Source organism: Lactuca serriola, chromosome 4, assembly GCF_051521515.1.
Source record: "Lactuca serriola cultivar US96UC23 chromosome 4, Lser_US96UC23_V15, whole genome shotgun sequence".
Lineage (NCBI taxonomy): Eukaryota > Viridiplantae > Streptophyta > Magnoliopsida > Asterales > Asteraceae > Lactuca > Lactuca serriola.
Window position 1 is genome coordinate 191,930,432 of NC_136411.1, and position 14,782 is coordinate 191,945,213.

A 14,782-nucleotide genomic window follows, 5' to 3' on the forward strand; every position below is an offset into this window, starting at 1 on the left:
ATACCTTCATTGGAGTCTATCTGAATCATGCATTAGTCAAGTCATTGGACTATAGTAATTTAGCTCCGGAAACATTTCCAAGTCTCTTTCAGTGGTTGGATCATGTTATTCACCAACCAATGATACCTCAGCTTGAACGACAAGTGTCTTGAGACCATTCTACGAACACACTTCCACTCAGTACCAGGACTGCATCATAGGGATGTAGGTCAAACTTTAGAGAACATAGTCTTACTCTTTACTTGAACAATCGAAGTACATCTAGAGTCAACCAGAATCACTCACAAAATCTTTACCTTTCATGTGACAGAATCATGTCGTCATCCGGAAACAATCCGCCGAGCAATGAAACCCCTATCCTCCATATCGACGTTGCTTCATTACAAGCCGCAGTAGCAACTGCTGTGACAACTTTCCTTACACACATCAACTCAGGCAACACAAGCAAGACCGACAAAGGAGTCGAGAGTTCCGATGGTAGTACCAAACCGGGAAACCAACAAATGGCAATAGTCATAAACTTGCGAAGCCGTAAGACCGAAAGAAAGAGACGATATCGTCAATCCCTAAGGGAGCGCAAGAGATCCCAAAGACTTGCCATGCCACAGCAACAAGTGGAAACTCCTGCAGAACGCTTTAGGAAGGAATTTCCAAGGTGGTGTAATGAGGAAGGCATTTGTGTCCACATAACACTGGCTAAACACCTCACTCCCGCCACCAAGGCTAATAATAGCCAATCATGCCACCAATGCGGGGAGATAGAGCACCTCAAGAAGGATTGCCCTATAACGAAGACCTCTGGCGCATATGGTAGGATTCTCAGGATCACAACTGTAGGAGAACCTACTCCGAACCCACGTTAATGTAATTTGGGCGTTTAGTTGTAACAGGCTTAAAAACCATCCAAAACTAGTGCAACCAAAGTCTTATCTTTTGCGGGATCCCGTCGGTATAGGGATGCTCGTGCTGCGTATACTTGCCTTTTGAAGTATACATTTTTCGCAACAATAGTCTTGTAGTAGTCTAAAGTACCGTAACTCTGTTGATGGTTGCACGGTTGTGTTCTGTCTGTAAACATCTTATGTTCAAATCTAATGTATTTAAGTTTCCTTATGATTCCGACATTATCATATGACTTGATTCAATTTTATCCTCACAAAAACAGCTTCATACGTACATCTCTTCCTCCGAAATCGTCTTTCTAGCAAAGCCGTCATTCCAGAACACCAAAGTACTCGTACATAGAGCACCTCATGTTTCTCATCCTTTCCGAAGAAAAGCTCAGCAAACCACCCCGAAGTACCGCTCGTGCAGTACGTCGAGTTTAATCCAAAGACCCACAGTTTCAAGCTTATTTATATACGACTCGTATACTCGAGATTGTGATTGATTAACCTGGTATGGGTTCTACTATGAACTTCAGGATGGGGACTGCCCAAGACTACGAGTGATCGTGCTGCCATGCGAATAAACTTAGAAGCCCAACACATGCCCTTTCTGTCGATTGGGACAAGAAAGACAGATAGAACAAAAGTACCTATCCTTTTTCCTTAATTCATGAATAATCATACTTTATTTTAGATCTTCACGACATCTAATCAACCACAAGGTTCTGACTTCATAATCAGTATGAATTGGTTTTGTTCTTATACAAGAGGAAAGGTCACTGCCTATACCTCAAGACAGCTTAAGACGCAGGAAGTATACTATACAAAACATGATCTTGAGTCAGGGGCAACGGTAATTGCTTGGAAGATCTGGAGACACTACATGTAGGGTACAAGATGTACTATTCTCACAGTCCACAAAAACATTCAACATACGTTCAACCAAGAAGAGTTATCATGCCAGTGAAGTCAAACAAAAGAAGCAAAGTCGTGTCCCGATAGTGAAAGGTTTGCTGGAATGCCAAGCGAGGAACCGAGTTCACTTAAGAACACAAGAAGCAAATGAAACTTCTATCCGTAGCATGTTTATCAATTTTGTTTAAACTCTAATTTTGGGACAAAATTCCCTCTAACGGGGGGATGATGTGACAACCCGATATTTTGAGGCAATATGATGGAACGCAAGTCAAATTTAGGTCAAAATATAACTTTCCTAAAATTTTATTTGGGTTAAATAAAGTAGTAGGAATTGTATCAAGGTTTTCATACATATAAAGAACCCTAAAATCCGAGTTATAACGAAGAAGTTATGACCAACCGAAGATTCTCGGCAAAACCGGCAATACTGATAGACGTAAAATGCGAAGTTTCAATACAATAGTTTTTAGCCTTAGGTATCTAAATAAAAGTTTTAGATATCATTAAACCGTAAACGTACATAAAAAGAACGTCCAAATCTGACTTCGTATGAGGAAATTGTGATTTTTCTAAGTTACAGATATAACAGTAGACAGCTAAAAACTCGAAATAGAGATCGAGAGACTTTTAGCCGACACAATCTAAATGAGAATCGAAGGGCTCAACAATACTAGCGCAACGGTAAAAAGTCTGACAAAAACGGACGTCGGATGAAGAAGTTATGGAACTTTAACGGACTTTTCCTGTCCCGACCTATTAAAATATTATATTAAAAATAAATCAAGATTTGCCGACGGAGTCTAAACAAAAGTTGTAGATCGTAGTCTCACCTACGCGTGGATATAAAGAACGTCAAAAACGGAGTTCGTATGAGGAAGATATGAATTTTTGAAGTTTACTTAATCCGTCCACGTCGCTCCGATGCTTCGACCGAGGATGCGCTCATGCATGACGCATGAGTACGCCCCGCGTACCCTCGTACGCCCAGCGTACTGAGGTCCTCCAGCCACTATAAAAGGGATGCGAGGGTGCCGGCCATTTTTGCTCATTTCCTTCCTTTCTCGCGCCGAAGCTCTGCGTTTCAACCCTCGTAGCCATCCCAAAGTCCCGGTTTTCATATCCAAGTTTGTAATGAAGTTTTACGCTCCCGAGATTCCCAAGAATCTCAAAAGATCCGCTTTCTCGAGTAGAAGTTCTGCTCAGTTTTCGTCTCGCTTTCTTCAATCAATCAAGTGAGTTCATACCCCTATAATCCACACTTGTAAATGTGTTATAAATGTTTTGATATGCTTTTAAGGGGGGGAATACAAGTAAAACACACGATAACTATCGTGTGTGATATAAACTGTCATTATACACTTTTTATGAACGGAATCATATGTGATTTATAACTATTATGAGGAAACTTTCATATGCAAAATACATCACGATAACATCATATCTTTTGAAATGAAAAATGTTGTTATATATGTATAAATCAAACACTCTGCTTGTACTGTATGTATGTGTGCATCTTAGGCATTACAAAAATTTTACTTTTCATAACAAGTGAGCATTTCACTAGGGATTACTATACAAACGAGACACACTTTTAGAAAACTATAATAGGTATAGTTTTACGAGAACATCACGAACTTTTACATACTAGAAATACTATTTCAAGGAGATACATTCATATACAAGAACAAACGAACATTTTCATAGGTACTTCAAATAGTTTTCACAAACATTTTTACATGTTGAAACACTTTTAGAAACTGTCTTACAAACTGTAGGTTTCCTTTTTGAATATGTTATAGTTGTGCTTCAAACAATGGTTTTTCTCACAGATAAACTGTTTTGTCAAACGGTTTTCGAATCGATTTATAAACTGACATCAAGTCATAAATTATTATTTATTAAACTTTTCAAAGGTTTTACAAAACCTCTTTTATGCTTTTATATTATAAATTGCATGCCTCTATATGTACAGTTATATAAGAAATGTTTAAAAGACTTAGGAAGGCTATCCACCCTGTTTCCTTTTCCTCGATTTGGATGTGGTCTGGTGGGATATCGGGTACTCGTCTGAAGGTCGTTTAAATATTAGTTATATATCATGTGTACATATATAGTCATAAATGTTCCATCAGTTAATTCAGTTCCGATACTCTTGGGTAGCAAGGGTGTATAAACCTACTTGGACACTCATCAATTACATTCTAGTAAACTATTATAGGAATAGTTTAGGGTATACAAAACATTATCCCTATTACAAGAAATTACACCAGATTCAGTTCATTCATGTGTCTAGACTACATGCTATATGAAGGGATGCTCTTACAGAGATTCCTCTTACATGGATATATTTATAGGATACTCTTACAGAGATTCCGCTTACATGAATACGTTTACAGAGATTCCGCTTACATGAATACGTTTACAGAGATTCCACTTACATGAATACGTGTACATAGATATGCTTAGATGAGTACATTTACGTACATAATATATGATGAGTTACTATTACATACTATATGGGTAGAAACTATGATATAGTTCTCCTTCTTATCTTTACCTTGTGATACAATCACATAATCGACGAGATAGATTGGACTTTATATCCTAGTACCAAAGGATACTTTGAGGGACTAACCATCCCTATAGCCACTGTTAGCTACAGAGGATAATGACACATCTATGGATGTCTATGGTTGATACCATTACAGGTATACTTAAGGGACTAACTATTCCTAAACCCGGCTGTTAGCAACAGAGGTAAATGCACATCTACGGATGTCTACGGTTGATCCGGTTACGGCGAGTTTCCACGCCGTGTGTATCTTAGTACCAAAGGATACAACATAAGTTATTATATTATTACTTTTATAGTTTTATCATCATAGTTAAATAGGGAAAAACCATCACATTTTCAAGTGATGCGTACTTTCAAAACAGTCTGGTCTTGGTAGAAGACTACTTTCAAAATGGTCAGATCTTGGTAGAAGACTACTTTTTATACTAGTAGGAAATATGGGATTTTCTAGGGTTTTGATACTTATACTAAATGTTTCATCAAACATTCACCAGTCTTTCATAAACAACTTTTCAAAACAATAACATTAAAATACTTATGAATTCACCAGCTTTATTGCTGATACTCGCTTTCAAAATAACTTGTATTCTCAGGTTACAAATAGACAGGTGCCGATGCAAGGTTTAGAGAAGACAGAGCAGTCAAGACTCGTCTTTTTTTTATTAGTTATCATGTTGTCTTGTACTATGAAAGAACACACTTGTAATCAAAATTATACTATTAATGCAATGGATGATGTTGTTGCTTGTTTACTACTTTACATTTGTTGTGATACATTACATGACGTCCTCCGCCCCAGAACATTTCCGCGGTTCTTGGTTTTGGGGTGTGACACGAATGTCAAATATCTACTATATTTAACATAAATTTTATTTTCGAAACTCTAATTTCGCTCAGAGGAACATATTAATAGACGACATTTCGAAACTTTGGTGACACTTAGAAACATACACTAGCTGTATTTTCGATGTTCTGGTGACATCCAAAGGCTTGTTTTAGACGTATTTTCGAAACTCTGGTGACACTCAAAGACGTACATTAGTTGTATTTTCGAAGTTTTGGTGACATCCAAAGGCGTATTTTAGACTTATTTTCGAAACTCTAGTGACACTCAAAGACGTACATTAGCTGTATTTTCGAAGTTCCGGTGCCATCCAAAGGCGTGTTTTATTAGTAATAATCCTAATTTATGATTAGCATGAATCCTTCGTAAATTATAAAATATAACATAAATTATAACATTTTATAAGGAGATCTACAATTAATATGAAAGCTAACTCTGCAAGTTAAACGGTTGGTCAATACGGTTTCAGTGTTAAAAGCATACGGAATATGAAACATTTCAAAAGAAATAGTAAGTTTGAGTACAAGATTTCCTTGTACTTTTGCTTGAATTCCCCCCTGAAAACATTGAAAAACACGGAAAAAGGTGTAGGGGTATGAACTCACCAGTCGAGAAATGTGTCGATTAGGATGCTAAGTGTCAGTTCAGGGCTTGAACACATGCGAGGTTCCTATTTAATAAGAAGAGATACATAATTGTATCTAATTAGACATTGAACTACTAATTAATTAAGAATATACACTCCGAGGCGCGAAAGCACTTCAATTCAAGTGTTAGGAGTGGTCCAGGTTGCATCTGAGGAGGTGAAAGGCCTAGATATGGAGTTTGCTCTTCAAGAGTAAACTCCTAAAGGAGTTTACGGCCCATAGACCATATCCCCATGATTTTACGGCCGTAAACTCATGGGTGGTGTTTTCTTGGTTGCTTAATGGTCTTACAACACTTGAGGGATGATGCTAGGTTTAGTTCAAAGGCAAGGGAAGTGAATTGACCAACACATGAACCATTTTAAGGAGTTGCAGCTATAAACAAGGAGTTTATGGCCGTAAACTCTCATGTACCCTTTCTTATGTGCTTTGATGGTCCTAAGTTAAGAATAAGTGATTCTAGTCCAAAGTACAAGCCATGGAAGGAAGTTAGGGCACCATTTGACCACTTTATAGGAGTTTACGGCCCAGGAACCATTCCTTGGGGGGTTTACGACCGTAATCTCCTAAGGAGGTGGTTTCTCTCATGTTTAAGGTCCCTAACACAATGAAGGTTGGTTCTAGAGATTACTTCAAGGCATAGGAGGTGTTTAAGGGTGTCTTAACACCTTAAAAGGTGTTTATGGTCTATGAATGAGGGTTTACGATCCAAGCATGTTCTTGGGCTGTAAACTCATGTTTACTCCTCAAATGTTAAGATTTTGGTGCTCTAAATCCGTTCATGCAAGCCCCTAAGTCATATCTAAGCACTAGAAGTGATTTGGAAGGGTTTTGGGGCTCCAAAACCCCATTTATAGGTGTTCACGGTTTGGGATAGTTCCTGGACTGTAAACACATGTTCTTGGTCCTTTTGGATGATTTAGACATAGATTTGAAAGCTAAACATGCTAAACTATAAGCTAGGATAGATCACTTACCAAATTGGAGCTTCAAAATGATGGTTTTGGATCAAAACTTGGATTTGTAGAGAGAGAATAGTGAGAGGAAGTGAAAAAGCTTCAAATGAGATCCTCTCAACTTTATATATGGTTTGAGTTTGAGACCCGGTGGAAATCTACCCGATACTGACGTTAAACGAGGCTTATGGTCGTACCCTATTTAGTTGTCATAACCCGATGTGGTCGAAACTAAAAATTCTCCAATTAGAAATTGGGATGTTTTAATGTGTTTTTAAATGGGTTTGGACACTCATGAGATCATAATAAAGGTCTCAATTTAATTAACTTAACCCAAAAGTTAACGGAAAAAATGGAATACAAATGGGTTTTATTAACGGAAACGGGTTACAGTGACGGAAAAATTTTCGGATTGTCACACCTACTGCATGCGAAAGTTAGAGGAGATTAAGAAGAAAAAGGTTACCGATAACTCTATGCCTGTTTTGATTGTGTAGGAAAATGTTGCTGAAAACGAGTTTGGAGGAGTTGAAATCTTGTCAACAAACTTGGAGGATGATGAAGTTCCAAGCCCACTCATGGAAGGGCGTTCGTTGTGAAAGAGGAGAGTTTGTAGTTTATTGGAAGCTCTTTGATGGTGACGAATGCTGGTTCAGAGATGCAGGAGAATGCTGCTAGGAGTGAAAGTAGGGATGACAGCTACTTCACCGCAAGACCAGTTCCCAAACAAATCAATGAGTGTGAACAGTTGATCAACAAGGTAAACCTAATTCTCAAATCACTCGACATACCTGTGTCTAGATACGAAACTGAATTAAATGACTTAAATATCACTTTTTCAAACATTAGAGACAATTTAAAAAGAACTTGGCTGACAAACTCTAACCTAACCGATCAAATTAGCAGGGTATCGTCGAAAAGCGATGAGCAAAGAATGTGAATTGAGAAGATCGTGTCAGAGTTGTCTAAGTCTAGGGATCAATTAATTTATTTGCAACGAGAAAATTTGATGCTTTTGAAACAACGTAACATTTTTTTTCTTAATTGCTAAAAGACTTTATTTAAGCAATACTCAGTTGCACCTTGATTGTGGAATTGGTGAGAAAATTCACAAGATGATCTTACCATTTCATGAATTAAAGGAAGATGAGATAGACACCGACTGTTACAAATGTGAATCCATAGTTCGTTAGACGAAACTTCTGATGCAAACAGGGTTGGACTGGAACGAATTGAATCATACATTAATTCCAAAGACCACAAAAACATGTTAAAACAGCTTTTAGATGAAATTGAGTTCAGAAAATAAGATAAATATTGAAAGCACATCTAAATTCGATAAGGACAGTGATATGAGCGAAATTTTTGTAGAAGATGAGGTTGATTGCTCAAAGTTTGTTAAAAACGAACCTGAACTTGCGACAGGTTTGATTTCTGAAAATTCAGTTGAATTCGCAGGTATTTCTCAAAATAAACCAAAAACATTGAAAGCAAAGGCAACCGTCTTTCCTAAAGTACAAAATACTCCTATTAAAGTGTTCGCTACTTAAGGACTGGACAAAACACAAACTCTAGAACTAACGTCCATCGTCAACGAAGACAACAAAGAAGGTTGCGATGATTATTTTTGGTCTGCTCCAATAGATAATGCAAACGAAACAAAGGGTATGACTGAAAGAATCTCATGGAGAGTGAAGGGAAGATATGTGACAGAACCACTGAACAATCGTTCCAGCTATGAGAAAGGAAGTCTATGTGGAACTAAGGAAGATTCAAGCGAACCCCAAAAGGACGAATCTCATGCAAGAAAAGCGAAACCCAAAGTGAACATTCACAAGTCCTTTAATCAATTTGCAGAGAAAAAAAACCTCTAAGAAATCGGAGATATCAGAGTAATCTCAATGAAAGGAAGCAATTTTGGCAATCCCAAAATTCCATATATGTTCGTAAAGAAAAATCTTCTAATGCGAAAGCTCGTTCGCATGCGAATCCTAGTCAATGTTCGCACTGTCATTCCTGCAATCCATAGAGACCAAAAGGGAACTTTGGTCAAAAACCTTTTCTTGGAAAGAATGCCATTGAGACCCCAAAATCTCATTATGCTCAACCCACAAAAGATTCACCCAAATACGTCAAGGGAAAGGGAAAGTTGATCTCGGATTCTGAAACCCAAACCAAGAAATCAACTACTAACCCTAAGAAAGTTTAGAAAAAAATCGTTAAGAATCTAAACAAAGAAAAACAATCTGATTCAAAAGAAGCGAAAATGAAAGATACTAACATAAAAGTTTTCACTATAACTAAGAAAGATGAAACAACTTTAGTTAAACAAACTTATATGGTTGATATTTCTATCACTTTTCCTCTTTCTGTAAAAGGCTCACAAGGACCCAAGAAGCTTTGGGTTCCTAAATCCGCTTGATTTTTCCAGGTTATTCGTGACGAGGAGTTTGACACCGAATGGTACATCGATAATGGCTGCTTGCGTCACATGACAGGGAGGAAAGAGGAGTTGCGAGAGTTTCGATCTCTCAAAGATGGTGGAAATGTTAAGTATGGAAACAATTCGCTTGGAAATATCAAAGGCTATGGGATGATAACGAACGGAGATTTTGCAATTCGTAAGGTGGCGTATGTGGAAGGATTACAACATAACCTAATTAGTGTTTCACAATTGGTTGTAAGGACAGGCTTGAAAGTTTCCTTTTACGATGAAGGATCTAAAATAATTGAAAAGAAAACAAGGGTAGTTCTCTTAAATTTGCAGCGAAAGGGAGAAATTTACCCTTTGAATCTAAACCCAATACGAGGGAAGCCTGCCATACGCATGCTTACGAAAGCTCACTCTGATGGCAGCTAGCTATGGCATAGATGACTTTCGCACCTTAACTTCAAAAACATCAACAAGCTGGTGCTTGGTGATCATGTGTAAGGGATTCCTCTGTTGAGGTATGATAAGGATCATTTATGTGTAGCCTACGAAATGGGGAAGCAAAGTAGGAAAAGTCATCCAACCATAGTGAACACGAAAATCGTTGAACCACTGGAACTTCTACATACCGACCTTTGTGGACCTTCTTCAATTGAAAGTGTTGGTGGTAGTAAGTACATTCTCGTCATAGTTGATGATTTTTCATGTTTCACTTGAGTGTATTTTCTTAAACATAAATCTGAAACTACTCCAAAACTCAAAGATTTCATAAAGCAAATTGAGATTCAACTGCGAAAGCTGGTTCGAAATGTTCGTAGTGATAATGGCTTGGAATTCAAAAATCAAGCATTTGAAGAATTTCTGATTGAAAACGGAGTTCCACACAATTTCTCTGCTCCCTATACTCCACAACAAAATGGCATAGATGAAAGGAAAAATCGTTCTCTGTGTTAAGGTGTGAGAACCATGTTGTCCTTTGTATGTCTGCTTCTCTATTCTGGGCGGATGCAATTACGACTGCTTGTTTCACCCAAAACATATCCATTTTGAATAAGCGATGCTCTATTACTCCCAATGAAATAATAAATTATCTTACACCTAATGTCAAGTTTTTCCATGTGTTTGGTTCCAGGTGTTTCATTTTCAACTCCAAGGAACAACGAAACAAATTCAATGCGAAAGTCGATTAGGATATATTCTTGGCATATTTGCTGACCTCTAAGGCGTATAGGGTTTTTAACAAACGTTCAAAGAAGATAGAAGAATCCTACTATGTTACCTTCGATGAAAACTACTTGACGAGGATTCAGTCGAAATAAAATCAATTGGAGGAAATCTTTCCTAAGCCAAGTTCAGCCACTATTCTGATCTCAAATCTCTATGACAAATTCAGACTACTTTTCGATGAGCCAGAGAAGGCCATGACATCTAAAGACAAAGCAAATGACAATAAAGTAGATGAATTAAAGAATATTATCGATGACACTACGAAATATATGAACCATCAGTCATGAACAGCGAAAGTACCTCAAGACACGAGTGCTACAGTCCAGGGGGAGGGTTTCCCTTCATAATTCTCTTCTGAACCACTCACTAATGCAAATGAATCACCTCCCACAATGACTCTCGAACCTCCATTCACATGGGATTCTTCAATTCCAGAATAAGAGGACCAATCATCATTCGAGGGGGAGAAAAAGGATGTGAATGACGATTTGGATGTTCAGTCAGAATTTAAAGAAGTAAACGCTGAATTGGACCCCTCTTATGATCCAAACTAACCTCCGCTTGCTAAATGGACCAGAGATCACCCAAAGACCCAAGTCGTTGGTGAATCTTCTGTAGGTGTTCTTACGAGATCTTAATTAAAATAAAAATGAATTGCATTACTCTCTAAAGTGGAATTCTGTATGTTAAATTTGTGTGTGTCCAAGATTGAACCCAAAACCGTTAACGTGCTCTTGATCACTCGGATTAGGTGCAAGCGATGCAAGACGAGCTCAATGAGTTCGAACAAAACAAAGTTAGGAGGTTAATTCCAACTCCACTTGAAGCATTTATTGTTGGTTTGAAATGGCTTTTTTCTCAATAAGCTAGATAAAGAAGGGAATGTGATCAGAAACAAAGCGAGACTTGTTGTCAAGGGATATTGCCAGGAAGAAGGTATTGACTACAAAGAAACCTTTGCACCTGTTGCAAGGTTGGAATCTATTCATATCTTCTTGGCATATGCAACACATAAGAACTTAGAAGTATTTCAAATGGATGTCAAATGTGGATTCTTGAACGGAGAACTTGAAGAGACTGTATATGTGGAGCAACCACTTGGGTTCATGAGTGAGAAGTATCCTAATCACTGCTACATCTTGGACAAGGCAGTTTATGGACTGAAGCAAGCTCTACAAGCCTAGTATGAAACTCTTACTCGCTTCTTAAAAATGTCAAAATTTAAACAAGGATCGGTTGACCCAACCTTCTTTCGTAAGACAGAGGGTGGCCACTTAATGATTGTCCAAATTGTTGGGTCTAAAATTATGGTTTATACTTTTCTTTTCTAGGCAACCGTATTTTTCTATAGTGTGCTATGTGTTTGTGGTTGTGTTCACGGTCAGGTTGGTGTGTACGACCGTAAACGGGTTTACGACCGTAAACCCGTTCACGGCCGTGAACTTGTGTACGGCCCATGTTCCCTATAAATATAGGTGTAAGGGGTGAGGATTCGTAGATTAGAGGAGTGAGGGGCTAGAGAAGGAGAGCATTGTATAGAAAGAGAAACTAGAGAGAAGAATGGTGTGTGTGTGTGTTAGAGAGAAAATCTAATGTATATGGAGCATCACTCATATCTTTGAATACATCATAGATTCAAGTTATTCTTCTTCTCCTTCTCTTCTATTTTGATCTGGCATCATCCGTTTGAATGGGATTCCGCACCATCAAACGGATCTGATTGATACACAAGCAGATTGGGGACTTACAAGTGGTATCAGAGCAAGGTTGTATCAATCAATTTTGTCAGATCTGTAGCTTATTTGATCTTATTTTTGAAGGATTTTTACGTTTTTGGGTTGATCTCTGAATTTTAGGGGGGTTTGTTCTTTGCTTTTTTCATAAAAACAAGTTATGGATCGAGTTTTGGAGCAAAAAGTGTGAAAAACGTCGTTTTTCTCCGCATTTGAAGGGTATACGGCCGGAGAGTTTACTGCTGGAGTTTACGGCCGGTGTTTACTTCCGTACTTTACAGCCGGAAACAGTTTACGGTTCGAGTTTACGGCCGGGGAGTTTACGGCCCAGCAACACCTCAGCCCATAGAGTGTGGCCTATACTTAAAAAAGGAAGGAGGAGTTTTCAAGGCTCCAAGGATTCGAACCCGACTCCTTTGAGTCAATAAACACGCACCTTACCGGCTAAGCTACCAAGCTACACGCTTCTTGACTTTGAAATTTAAATCATATAGTGCTCACAGCAGCTTATTTACACTTAAAATAAGGGGGAAAACATTTTTGGGGGTGCCTGGATTCAAACCTGGGTCCCTTGGTTCATCATTCCAGCGCCCTTACCATCTGATCTTGCTTACTAGATGCTCTTCTCCTTCCCAATTTAATTCAAAAGGAGTCCTTATTTCGTACCTAATTTCACATTTTTAGCACTTTCAACCCAAAATTCAAATTTCTTTTAACTTTAAATTCCATTTTCAACAAAAAAAAAATTAGCTTTATATTTTTAAATCTCTAAATTAACATTTGACCTCAAAGTTTGACCTTTGACTTTAAACTTTAACTATCTCGTTTAACCTTCAAAATTTCAAATTTAGCTTTTCGATTTGACCTTTAAGTTTGACTTTTAAGGTTGACTTTTGAGTTTTCAGTCAAAGAATTTTTTTTTGTAAAAATGTGTTCCGCATCCATTCCGGTAAATGAAGTTTCTGATGGGTTTTGGTCATAAGAACATCCTATATGCTCATACAAACCCTAATGCTTGGATCTAGGTTTCTCTATTGTATATGCAAGTTATCCAAGACTATAAACCCTAATTCTAGCATACAAGTAATCATATTAACATGAGAATGGGTTTAAGATATTACCTTGATTGTTATGTAGCAATAACAATCCCAAATCTCCTTGTATTGACTTTAGAAAGCTTAGAGTCACAAATGTCACTCCTCTAATGGTTCACAAACACCATAAGCAAGAGCATGAAGAGGAGAGAGGATGGAGGCTGCCCAAAAACGTCCACAAACCCTAGAGAAGTCATGTCCACGTTTTTAGGTCATAAGGTGTCTATATATATAGGATTCTATTAGGGTTATCTAACAAGGAAACCCTAAATTGGATGCTTAAGCCCTAAGCAACCCATGGAGTCCATTAATTAAGGCCTTGGACGATTTCCTTATGGGTTTCCCCATAGAATTCGTCCACTCCTTAATACAAGACAATCCATAGCCCAAATTGCAATTATCTTATAATTATAATACCAGTCCCTTAAGTTTAATTAATCTCTTTTAGTCACAAACTTAATTCTTATTAATTCTTGACTAATATTAATTAAACAATATGATTTCTCCTTTAATGTATTATTCTTATAATATATTAATAAATCATATTTAATCCTTTCTCTCCATAATTCATCCTATCAAGTTGCTTTGGTGAAGGCAACCCAAAAGGACCATGCACCATCGGGTCAAGTAAATACCAAAATAGTTATGGACTTAGACACTAATCCAACCGTTTCATGTGCTCCAGCTTGTGAAACTACGATTAAATTTCTTCGCGAACAAATAGATTTGCTAAAAAGATAAAATGAGGACCTAAAATATGAGAGGTATACTATTAGGAAAGAACAGAAACCATTAAAAGCACAACTTGAAGCCAAAATAAAGGATTTTCGAAAACTTCAAGAAGAATATAGCAATAAATGTGAAAATTATGACTATATCAAGAGAAAACTTGCTTCTGTGACTGCCGAGCTTGACACACTGAAAAACAAATTTGAAAATGCATATTTTAATTTTATAAAATATGATGTCTCAAGTGAGGTAGTTGCCTCGATGATTGAGAAGCAATTAAAATTCAAAGATAATCAAAACAAGGGTCTAGGGTATCACAGTGTTCCACCGCCTTTTAATGACAACAATAACCCACCCCTTGAGACCAATGAGGAAGAAATGTCTGCTCAATATAGCCAAACCTCTATCATAGCTTTAATTAAGACTAAACCATCTAGGCCTACTGAGGCTATTCAGGTGAACGTTTTTTATGCTTCTACTTCATGTGCAGGTAAAGTCCTAGAGGATGAGAATAAGGAGAACACTATTGAACAATCCAATGACTCCTTGAACTCTGAATCTGTTGCTTCTAACTCAATTATTCCTAACAAACCTACTGTTAAGAAGTACAGGCCACCAAATCAAGTGAAACAACCGACTTGCTGCAAGTGTGCTTGTGGGAACAATCAGAAAAGAGGCAAAGACACGCCACCAAGGGCAGGAAGAAACAACTTCCCAGTGAGAAAAAAGAGTTGTTTTCAT